The 11,839-nt window shown below is 36.2% G+C and overlaps 1 pseudogene; it reads left to right on the plus strand.

The window, feature by feature from the left end:
• Positions 1–3,482: 3,482 nt before the first annotated feature.
• On the plus strand, positions 3,483–11,622 carry LOC144374664 (protein N-lysine methyltransferase METTL21D-like; annotated as a pseudogene).
• The last annotated feature ends 217 nt before the right edge of the window (positions 11,623–11,839 follow it).

The following is an 11,839-nucleotide window of genomic DNA, read 5'->3' on the forward strand; positions in this document are numbered from 1 at the left end:
AGGTAGTCAACAGGACCTGGCTTTGCCTTAATTTATTTAAAAATTTATGGATTTTCAAGATAGGACTTTATTTTTACGAATTTGTTGTATTTTGGCTTTTCTTTATCATTTTCCACATTTATATTGTTGTATTTGAAAAATGCTTTTAGTAGTTGTTTAATTCTTATAAAAAAACCTTTCCTTTAAAAAAGCGGGGGGGGGTGGTGATGATTCACAGACTCAGAAATACACTTTTTTTCTGGTACTAGTATGTGAAGGATTCTTCCAACTTTCCATCAGCTTTTCAAATTTAATTTTTGGAAAGCTTGTTAAAACCTGATATGTTAACCCTTACTCCAGGAGTTTTTGATTCAGTAGATCTGGAGTGAGGGCTCAAAAATTTGCTTTTCTAAACAAAGGCCCAGTGTTCTCTCCAATGTGCAGTTGCTAACTCACAATAAGCAGTGGGGAGGGGAGAATAGAAATTCACTGGCTCAGACAAAGGGGAATGAAGGGAAGGGACGAGGAATGGGAATAGGAAAGACAGTAGAATGAATCAGACATAACTTTCCTTTGCTCATAAATGAATACATGACTCCACATCATGTACAACCAGAAGAATCGGAAGTTATACTCCATGTATGTATGATATCTCAAAATATAATCTCCTTTCATATATAACTAAAAAGAACAAATAATTTTTTAAAAAATTTGCTTTTCTAACAAGTTCCCTACTGGTACTGATGTTGCTGGTCCTTGGATGACCCTTTCAAATCCACTGTTCTGAGTGTCACTGGGAAAAGTAGAAGTAAATGCTTAATCAGGAGAAGCTGGACATTAAGTCTCCTTAACATCATGTCCTTTCACATCTACAAAACTCTATATTATTTTTGCTTACCTATTTTTATAATTAAAATTCATGAATTTCCTAAATTTATGAAATAGTAACACAAAGCAAGATAAATTGAAGCTTTATGTTCTAAGACTTCAATTAAAATATCTCATATGTAGAAGTATTAAACAGAGCCCTTGATTAAACTAGAAGTGATGTACTTATAAATCTGATAATTAAACCAGATTAATTTACTTTGAGCTTCTGGATTTAATTTGTGTGTTGAGTTAAAAAATTCTTCTGTGTGAAGAATTTTTCAGTCTTTTAAAATTGCCTTTTAAGTTTTTCAGGAGAAAAGAAGTATAGTTATATAACTTTTTGTTTTAAAGGGAACTGTGAAATCTGATGACGACCCTCCTGCTATTCCACCAAGACAGCCTCCTCCCCCAAAGATAAAACCCAGAGTTCCTGTTCCTACCAGTGCATTTAATGGACTTCTGCTTAGTCCACCTCCACCTCCGCCAACAGATCCTCTTCCTGATACCCCTCCACCAGTTCACCTTCGACCTCCAGAACACTTTATAAACTGTCTGTTTAATCTTCAGCCACCTCCACTGGGACATCTTCACAGAGATCCAGACTGGCTCAGAGACATTAGAACATGTCCAAATTCACCAAGCACTCCTCCTAGCACACCCTCTCCAAGGGTACCATGTCGATGCTATCACAACAGTCTTGCTCATCCTCAAGCTCCCCCTGTTCCACCAAGGCAGAATTCAAGCCCTCACCTACCAAAACTTCCACCAAAGACTTACAAGTGAGAGTTTTCACATCCCCCATTGTACAGACTGTCTATGGTAGAAAATGCAGAAACTCCTCAATGACCTTAGCCATATGTAGTCATTGACACTGGAATAATATTTGTAAAGCTTTTTTTAAAAAAAATTTATTCAAAAAGGCATAGTATTTTAGTTTTTTTGGTTTTTGTTTTTTGTTTTTACAAATAATGCTCTTCAGAAATGCTACTGATCAAATAAGCTTTTAAGAATTGGAAAGATAAAATACAAAAGTCCTTTACCAATAACCTCAGGTGATCAGTTGCATTGCCTTGTCTTGGATCCTCAGTGCTGCCAAAAGGCCAGTATAATGAGTTTATATTTGCACTGTAGACTCTGCTAAAATATGGTTTAAAGTGACTTTGTTTGCACTGAAAGGGGATAGTGTTTTTGTGGAATTTTTCAAATTTGAGTAATAGAGGCCTTTTTTTTAAGGTAATGAATTTACACAAATATAGAGGTGTATGGTGTTACTGATTTTTAAATCTCTTTGACCATCTTCTGGAAGGTTTTTACTTGTAGTTTTTACATCTAGGAGAATTGTGAATAACACCCACTGTTCTTAAATTCTTTAATGCCATGTCTTAAATGCCAGTATTTGCTGCTGAAGACAAAAATGAAATGTGTAATGAAAATAATAGAGTGCACTGTGTATATTATTTTGTCAAAATGTAAACAAAGAATACATAACCCAATTATAGAGGAAACAAAGGGCATGTATCTCATTCAGATGTGCCTTTTGTTTTTGCAAAAAGTTGCCTATTGCTTTGGAACACAAAGTTAATATGCCATGTATGTACAGTTTTGTTTATATTGTATATTTAAAGATAATGTTAATAACCTATATACATTTAAATGACTTGAGGTCTATAATACAATCTGCTACTTTACTAATTCATATGTTCAGAGGAAAAGTTCTTATGGCATAGGAACCAACTGCCTTGCCTTCAAAACCTAGTGACTTTCTCTATAAATCTTGTGTTAACTGAAATTTTTTAAAAATATTTTTTTTAGATTGGTAATATTTAAACCAGCAAATACTTAATGCTTTATTAAACTTTTTAATCAGAAGCGAGTAAAACTTTTATTTGCCATTTGGATACCTTCGCTCAAAGTGATGAAAAGTATGTTATGTGATAGGCTGTAGCAGTGGTTGTAAAGTAGCCAAAAGCCACATTCTTTATTTACTGGTCTGTGGCCTTTTACTGTGCTTTGTATCAGAGTTCTTAACAAGATTAATTAAATCACCTCAGTCTTAATTTTTAAAAGATTTTTTAAGAAATGTGTTTTCATTGTAAAGAACAAGGGGATATTAGAGTACTGTAGATATATGTATACACACATTGAGTTATTTCATGCAACTTAAAACTACATAATCCCAAATAATTTATATGATGTAAATTTTAGAGGGATTAAAAAAAAAATTTAACTGGTAAATGCAAGTTGCAAGTTTCCAGCAATCCTTTTTATGCATTCATACGGAAAAAGTAGGAGCACACTTGGAAACTTCCTGAGAAAGATAATAGACACCTTTGGTAAGCTGCCTGGATTTAAGGTAACTACAGTATGAGTCAATCTCTAACCACGTAAAAATGCTCCAGTGTTTGCTTTGTTTTTTCACAGATCAGATTATATTAGTTTTATCTGGGAAAGTGACTTAAACTAGCTGTTCCTCAAACCAGGCGCATTTTACAGGAGAAGGAATGGAAGAGGGCGGTTAGTGCTGGGTTACACCCAAGGTGCTGCAGCCTTCTGGGCTTTGTTGACTTGCGCACACGCGAGGTGCCAAGTCCGCCACTAGGAGGCGCGGGCCCCTCTCAAGGCTTGGCCTGTGACCGGCGCACAGATGAGTCATCACTAAGGGAGCAGCACCCTTTAGCCGGCAGAGATGGCGGCTGCTGTGGAGTCGGTGGTGGAGGATCCCCTGCGGAGCTTTGTGAGAGTTCTGGAGAAGCGGGATGGGACTACGACTGCAGCGGTATGACTCCGGTGGTGTGGGTTGCGTTGTTTGGGACGCTGCCATTGTGCTCTCTAAATACTTGGAAACGCCGGGGTTTTCTGGAGACGGGGCCCAAGTGTTGAGCCGGCGGTCGGTGCTGGAGTTGGGCTCAGGCACCTGGGCGGTGGGACTCATGGCTGCTACCCTCGGGTAAGAATTGAAGGGAGGGGACATCGCTTTGCTTTGATGCCAGTTACCCACCCTGTGCCTACCCCTCAATCAACGTTATTTTATAGGGCAGATGTTGTGGTCACCGATCTTGAGGAATTGCAAGACTTGCTGAAGATGAATATTAATATGAACAAACATCTTGTCACTGGTTCTGTTAAAGCCAAGGTACTGAAATGGTTTGTATGGCCTTTCAGCTTGTTTTAAAATAACAATTCATAGTTTGTTTTAAATTGTATCTCGTTAAAGCCATGATAATACGAAATGAACTTATTGGCTCTTGCTAAAGCAAGAGTATTTTAAATTATTAACAGTTTAAAATACTTGTTTGCCATTTTGAAGGGGGGAAGAAATAGAAGACTTTCCTTCTCCACCAGACTACATACTGATGGCTGACTGCATATACTACGAGGAGGTAAATGTTCAGTGAGTGAAATCTTTCTAATCGATTAACTGTTTTTTGTATTCTGAAACTACATTTCTTCACATTTTAACATCTCTGAATTCAGGATATTTGTCTATGGTTGATAGATGGTTGTAGCAAAAATAAAACAAAAGTCACAAGAGACTATGTATATACGTTCATATATACCTGCAAATCATGTTTAGAAGAGTGTTATATGCATTTTATTAGAGGCTTCTTCAAAAGTTTTAAAGGATTTTACCACTTGGATCTGTTATGAAAAGCTATGATAATCTTTTTTTTTTTTTTAAAAAAAAAACTTTCTTGGGGATGGCAGACATTAGGGGGGCTGTAGATCAAATCCAGGGCCTTATACATGTGAGTGCTCTACTACTGAGCTACATCTCCAGCCCTAAAATCACCCCTTAGCCTCCCACCCCTGCCCTTAGTTGTTCCCAATGAAATGTTTCACCAGGAGAATTAAGTTGCATTTTTTAAAAAATTCATGGTTTTGTGGCAAGATTTACTAGATCAAATATTTTTCTTTTTTCTTTTCTTTTTTTTGGAACTAGGGATTGAACTCAGGGGCACATGACGAACTAAGCCATATTCCCAGCCCTATTTTGTATTTTATTTAGAGACAGGGTCTCATTGAGTTGCTTAGCGCCTTGCTATTGCTGAGCCTGGCTTTGAACCCAGGATCCTTTTGTCTCAATCTCCCAAACTTCTGGGATTACAGGCATGTGCCACTGCAATATTTTTCTTTAAATATTGGTTTATGATAGCATTGTGGGTATCATTTATATTTAAAATAATGAGCATTGAGCCAATCCATGTTCAAGTTAAGTTCAGATTTACTTTTGTAGGAAAAATTGTTGATTGTTTAAATCCTACATTAAATTAGAGTAAGTGAAATTACTTTTAAGAGTGAAATCAACACTATTCGTTTATTTCCATGGGAACTTCAAAACACAGTCACTTGAATTATTTTTCTGAAAACTGTAGTATAATAATTAATTTTTTAAAAATTTTTTTACATGTTGATGGACTTTATTTTATTCATTTATTTTGATGCGGTGCTGAGAATTGAACCCAGTGCCTCATTCATGCTAAGCAAGTGCTCTACCACTGAGCCACCACCCAGGCCAATAATTAATTATTAAGAGGAGTTTACCAATCATTATTAGAAAATGTTAACTACATGTACTTTGTTGTATTGATTCAAAAATTAATAATAGGGGAATTAATCCTTTTACTCCCCTAACCTTTTCTTAATAGAAAATTTTTGAAGTCATGAAATACGTTTTTCTTTTATAGTCTTTGGAACCACTGCTGAAAACACTGAAAGATCTCAGTGGATCTAAAACTTGTATCATATGTTGCTATGAACAACGTACAATGGGGAAAAATCCAGAAATTGAGAAAAAATATGTTGAGGTAAGGACTATAAGATCTATCTTTGTAGTGAGTACCCTTCAGGGAGGCTATATATGACTAATCTAGTATTTTATGGCAATTTTGGAGATTTGGACAATCTGTTTGTATGAACCCAGCCAGTAGGGGACTCTTTAAAATCCACTATTCCACAAAGCCCATCCCCATTTTCTATTCTCATCCTTTATTTTTTATCTAATTAGTTGATATTGTATCTACAGAACTGTGTAAAATAATAATGGTGACACTGTCTTTTCTGAGAAAGTTCTTAATATTTCTTAATTGTTGGCTGTGGGGAACATATCAGTGATACATATAGTGCTTTTAGAGAATTCATGATAGAGGGGCTGGGGTTGTGGCTCAGTGGTAGAGTGCTCGCCTAGCATGCATGAGGCACTGAGTTCGATCCTCAGCACCATATAAATGTAAAATAAAGATATTGTGTGCACCTAAAACTTAAAAATAAATATTTTAAAAAAGAGAATTCATGATAGAAATGAGGAGGTGATAAATTTGTACTTCTCTGTTTTTCTCTACATTTTTATGAAACCTCTGACCTACATACCTGTTTTTAGGGACTTAATTAATAGTCAGAAAGATTCACAGGAAGTTGCAAATGTAGTACATAGCTATTTTTGGTACAGGGGATTGAACTCAGGGGCACTCAACCACTGAGCCACATCCCCAGTCCTGTTATGTATTTTATTTAGAGATAGGGTCTCATTGAGCTGCTTAACCTGTCGCCATTGCTGAGGCTGGTTTTGAACTTGAGATCCTCCTGTCTTGGTCTCCTGAGCCGCTGGGATTACAGGCATGCCCCACTGCACCCAATACATAACATCTTACGTATCTTTTAATCTTCTTCCCCCAGTGGTGACCCAGGCCCTTTTTATGGGCAAAAATTCATCCCATTAGAAGTAAATCTTTTTGTACATCTGTATAGCTCTGCAACTTTTGTCTGCTGATGGACTGCTTTGGTTTAATGAGAAAACAAGAATATGACTGCCTCAGATAATATATGATAAATTTTTTTAATTTATTTTTTTGTAGTAATAGATGTAGATGTATTTTTATTTATTTTTTTTATTAGTGCTAAGGATTGAACCCAGTTCCTCACTCATGCTAGGCAAGTGTTCTGCCACTGAGCTACAGCCCCAGCCTTCATGTTTTTCCTGAATATGAAGAATGTTACTGAGCTTTTGGGACTCTTAATTTTTTATATAGTTAAAATAATTTTTATTGAGGTAAAACATAGTTAAATGCATATATATCAAGCACTCAGCCACATAATTACTACCCAGCATAAAAATATACATTTCTAAGACCTCAGAAGGTTTCCACAGTGCCCCTTCCTAATCAGTATTCCTACAAAGATAGCCACCATTGTACCTTCTTTATCACAGGTCTGTTCATATTATTGAGTTTAAAGTATATCTGTTAAATTTATGGCTGCTTCAGCTAGACTTTGATTTTGAAAAAATTCCCTTGGAAAAACATGATGAAGAGTATCAAAGTGAAGATATTCATATTATATACATCAGAAAGAAAAAATCAGTAAGTACATTCCCAGTTCTTCATCTTCTGAGGATATTTCATCATCTGGTCACTGTTTCTGGGCTTGTGTGTGGTCAAGGCCTTGATTTTGATGTGGTAAAACAGCTATGACTCTTCACTGAACTCAGGCATTGACTCAGGATTAAGATCACTTATCTGTCTTGCCTTTGGTTCTTGTTCTAAGTAAGGCAGGCTTTTTGTTTTCTTTCATGCTGTGCTGGGGATTGAAGTCAGGGTCTTGCATGTGAAAGGAAGCACTCTACCACTCAACTAAACCTCCAGCCCAGCAGGCTTTTTTTAAATATAGCTTTGTAATGGGATGTGTTAGTAAGCAGCAGTTAATGTAACAATGCCTGAGGTAACAACTTAAAAAGAGGAAAAGTTTATTTTGGCTCACATTTCTAGTCTGTAATCCTTTTGCTCCATTGCCTTATAACAAGGCAGTATGTCATGACAGAGAAAGCCCAATCACCTCATAGCTGAGAAGGAAAAGGAAAGAAAGAGGAAAGGGCAGAGTCCTATGGAAAACACATCCCCGATGACCAGAAGACCTCCCCCACAAGGTTTCATCTCGAAAGATTTCACTTCCTCCTTTAATATATGGGCCCTTTGGAGACACTAATTCAGACTATAGCATTGGGCATTAACCCAGACAGGTGACTTAGCTCTTTATATTGTAGTTTCTCTTAACTCAGATTTTAAAATGCCAGTTCATACTTTTGTGAACTTTCTTCAGTCATTCAATTTATTTTTAACAAAGTAAAATGTAATCAGATCTGGGGCTGAGGATGTGGCTCAAGCGGTAACGTGCTTGCCTGGCATATGTACAGCCCGGGTTCGATCCTCAGCACCACATACAAACAAAGATGTTGTGTCCGCCGAGAACTAAAAAATAAATATTTAAAAATTCTCTCTCTCTCTCACTCTCTCTTTAAAAAAATAGACAGATCTGTTTATAAAGAAAAATGCACCTAATTAAATAGAATTCATATTTTTTAGTTGTACATAATACCTTTATTTTATTTATTTATTTTTATGTGGTGCTGAGGATCGAACCCAGGGCCTTGAACATCCAAGGCGAGCACTCTACCCCTGAGCCGCAACCCCAGCCCTAGAATTCATTTTTGTTCCCCTTGTTTGGTGCTTCCTTTACATGATATAACAATCACATTTTATGCAAGTTGCATCTGTGACACCTACAGTTTTTAACTTGTACAACTGTATCTCATCTATTTTGTAACTCCAGCACCTTTTATAAATGTGACAAAAATTTTAAAATGTTTTATGCCTTAAAGTATCCAGTTTTTGATTTTGGTACTGGGGATTGAACCCAGACAGATGTTGCTGAGCTACTAGTCTTTTTTTTTTTTTTTTTTTTTGAGACATGGTCTCATCAAGTTGCTCAGGCTGACTGCAAACTTGTGATCCTCCTGCCTCAGCCTTCCAAGTCACTGGAATTACAGGCTTGCATCATCACAGCCAGCTAAGGGATTCAGTTTTAACTAAAGCATTATACAGTTTTACAAGTAGAAATTTTTGAGGCATAAAGATTTTGGGTTCCTAAATATATATATATATATATATATATATATATATATTTTTTTTTTTTTTTGGTACCAGGGATTGAACTCAGGGGCACTCAACCACTGAGCCACATCCCCAGCCCTATTTTGTATTTTATGTAGAGACAGGGTCTCACTGAATTGCTTAGCACCTCGCTGTTGCTGAGGCTGGCATTGAACTCACAATCCTTCTGTTGCCCCAGCCTCCTAAGCTGCTTGGATTATAGGAGTGTGCCACAACGCCTTGCTTCATTTTTTTTAATTGATAATAATTCCCATAACATGAAATTCACCTTTTTGAAGTATACAATTCAGTATAAATATATTCACAGAACAAAGTTTTCATCTTTCTCAAAAGAAACTCCATACCATTAGCAGTCACTCATTTCTCCCCAGTCTCTAGCCCCTGGCAGTCACTAACCTCTATTTCTATTTATCTGCCTATTGTGCTCATGTCATGAATTATTCACATTATATGGTCTCTTACGTCTAGCTTCTTTTCTCAACACAGACAGTGTTTTCAAGGTTTATCCATATTGTGGCATGCTTTTACTCTTATGTCTAAAAAATATTTATTTGTATGAATGTGTACATCTTGTCCATCCATTCATCATTTGGTGGCATTTTACTTTTTCAGTCTTTAGCTGTAATGAGTGGTGTTGCTGTGAACATTTATGTAGAAGTTTTTTTTGTGTGAGCATCTTTTCAGATCTCTTAGGTATATGCCTGGAGTGGTATTGCTTGGTTATATGGGAACTCTGTGTTTAACTTTTTAAGGAATTGACAAACTGTATTCCTAAGCCATTGTCCATCGTTTTAACTACAGCCATCTTAGGAGGTGTGAAATAGGATCTTGTGTTTGTTTGTTTGTGGGGGGGTGTGCTTAGGATTGAACTCAGGGGCACTCAGTCACTGAGCCACATCCACAACCCTATTTTGCATTTTATTTAGAGACAGGGTCTCATTGAGTTGCTTACCACCTCGCTGTTGCTGAGGCTGGCTTTGAACTTGCAGTTCTCCTATCTGTCTCCTGAGCTGCTGGGATTACAGGCATGCGCCACTGCCCCCGGCAGATCTTATGTTTTTTATTTTCATTTCCCTAATAACTAAAGATTAAAGATGTTGAATATCTTGTCTCACTTGACAAGATATCATTGACCCATTTTCAAATTGTTATTTGTCTTTTCATTAAGTCTAAGAGAACATTTTGGATACTGAACATCAGATGTTCAATTTGCAAAATACTCTCTCCTATTCTGCAGGTTGTCTTTCTTGTTTTGGTATTATGTCTTTTATAGCAAAAAGGTTTTGAATTTTGATAATGTCCAGTATATCTTTTTTTTTCCTTAGTTGCTTGCAGCTTTAACATGTGTCAGCTTAAAACTTTCTAAACATTATACTTGGTTATTCATTTGACTTTCATTTAGCCACTGCTGGGCATATTGCTTAGTATTAAGTACTCCATAAATAGTTGGTGAACTTTTTTTTTTTCTTATAGAAATTGCCGTCATGAAACTTTTAGTCATCTTACCCAAACCTCTAACAACCTGGGTAAGCTAAAGATGTGAATGAAGCATGTGAATACAGCATGGGAAGATTGTGTTTACAGATTTTTCCAGCATGTCCTTAGAGGTCTGATATACGGATGACAACCACCATGGTCTGCCTGCAATATGAAAAATGACTGCCTGCCTTTCAGTGGGCCTGAAATCCATCTTAGGTTTACTTAGCCTCAGCATTAAGTTCTGCTTAAAAGAAATATTGAGATCAGTTACTCAAATAAAAACTGGTATTAGTATTAGGCTAAAATCTGCCAAAAGTAAATAGTGAAGCAACATGGTTGATTTGATACATTTTCAGGAAACTAGAGGTAAACTGATGCAATTTTTAGAAGTATATCACTATCGAATAATTTTCTAAATTCAAATCAGTAAACATTAGTTTGCCTTGGGAATAAGTAAATTTTAAATATTTCACTTTTACATAATTAGGCAATAGTTTTGTCTTTTGCTTCATATGGTATCTTTAATGCTTAATTGTCCTTTTACTTAAAAAAACAAAACTATTGTCTTGTATACTTACATTTACCAAAGTTTTATTCTTTTCAAATAAATATGTAAGTACTCTAAATAGTGAACAATATTATAATTAGTTACAAAGAAGAAAAAATAAGAGATTAGGGAAACAAAAGGTACCTTTACAAAATTTTTTATTTGGGAATGCAGGTGACTGCCTTCCAGAAAGAGCAAAAACAGCCCTGTTTAGAGACTTTGAGGATCAAAGCAAAGGAAATAGTTCTCTCCTTTCAGGCTTACTTTAGTCTTTAAAGTTTGCTTTGTTTTTTGTCAAAATACTTTGTTCACATTGCCCTAGCATTTCATTGAGCACTTTTTCCCCCTAGGCAGTTCGTGTAACCTAAATGTGTGATGCTTTTGGTAGTTAGAGATAGCACTATCTATCATTAGTGAGGTCTTAGGACAAATGACAACTTTCTGGCTTGTTCCAAAATATTATGGAATTGTGAAGATAAACTTGACGTTGACTGTAGTAGTCTAGCTGGATTTCTCACATCACTTTTCATCTTCCAATTTTTATGCCCTCCTTTCTTCACTGTGGTTTTTAATTTATAGTGTTTGTGAGTCTTTGGCCTGAAGTGTACCCATAGATTTACTATATGAAAGCCCAGTTCCTTTATCTCAAAAATGTGCTATTTATAGTCTAAAACTTTCTGAGTGAATCAGACTGAAGTCAGCTTCTACACAAATTTGCTGAAATCATCCCTGCTTGCCTTCCCTGCCTTGCTAGTACCACCCCTTTACTTATCACTTGCATAATAAATCACTTGCATACTTTCATCTCATTGTATTTCTGGGGAATTTACCTAAGGCACTGACAATAAAAGTGATTTGTAACAAAATCAAATGGGATTTCCCCCATCCCATTCTGAAATATCAACATTGGCATCATAACATGCCAGTTCCACAAGATCAAATAGCCACTAGTGTCAGTACCAATGAGTACTGCAGAGAGCTTACTGTAGAGAGCTTACTGAGGGCTACCAATTGAAAGAAC

This window comes from Ictidomys tridecemlineatus, unplaced genomic scaffold (genome assembly GCF_052094955.1).
Source record: "Ictidomys tridecemlineatus isolate mIctTri1 unplaced genomic scaffold, mIctTri1.hap1 Scaffold_81, whole genome shotgun sequence".
Taxonomy (NCBI): Eukaryota; Metazoa; Chordata; class Mammalia; order Rodentia; family Sciuridae; genus Ictidomys; species Ictidomys tridecemlineatus.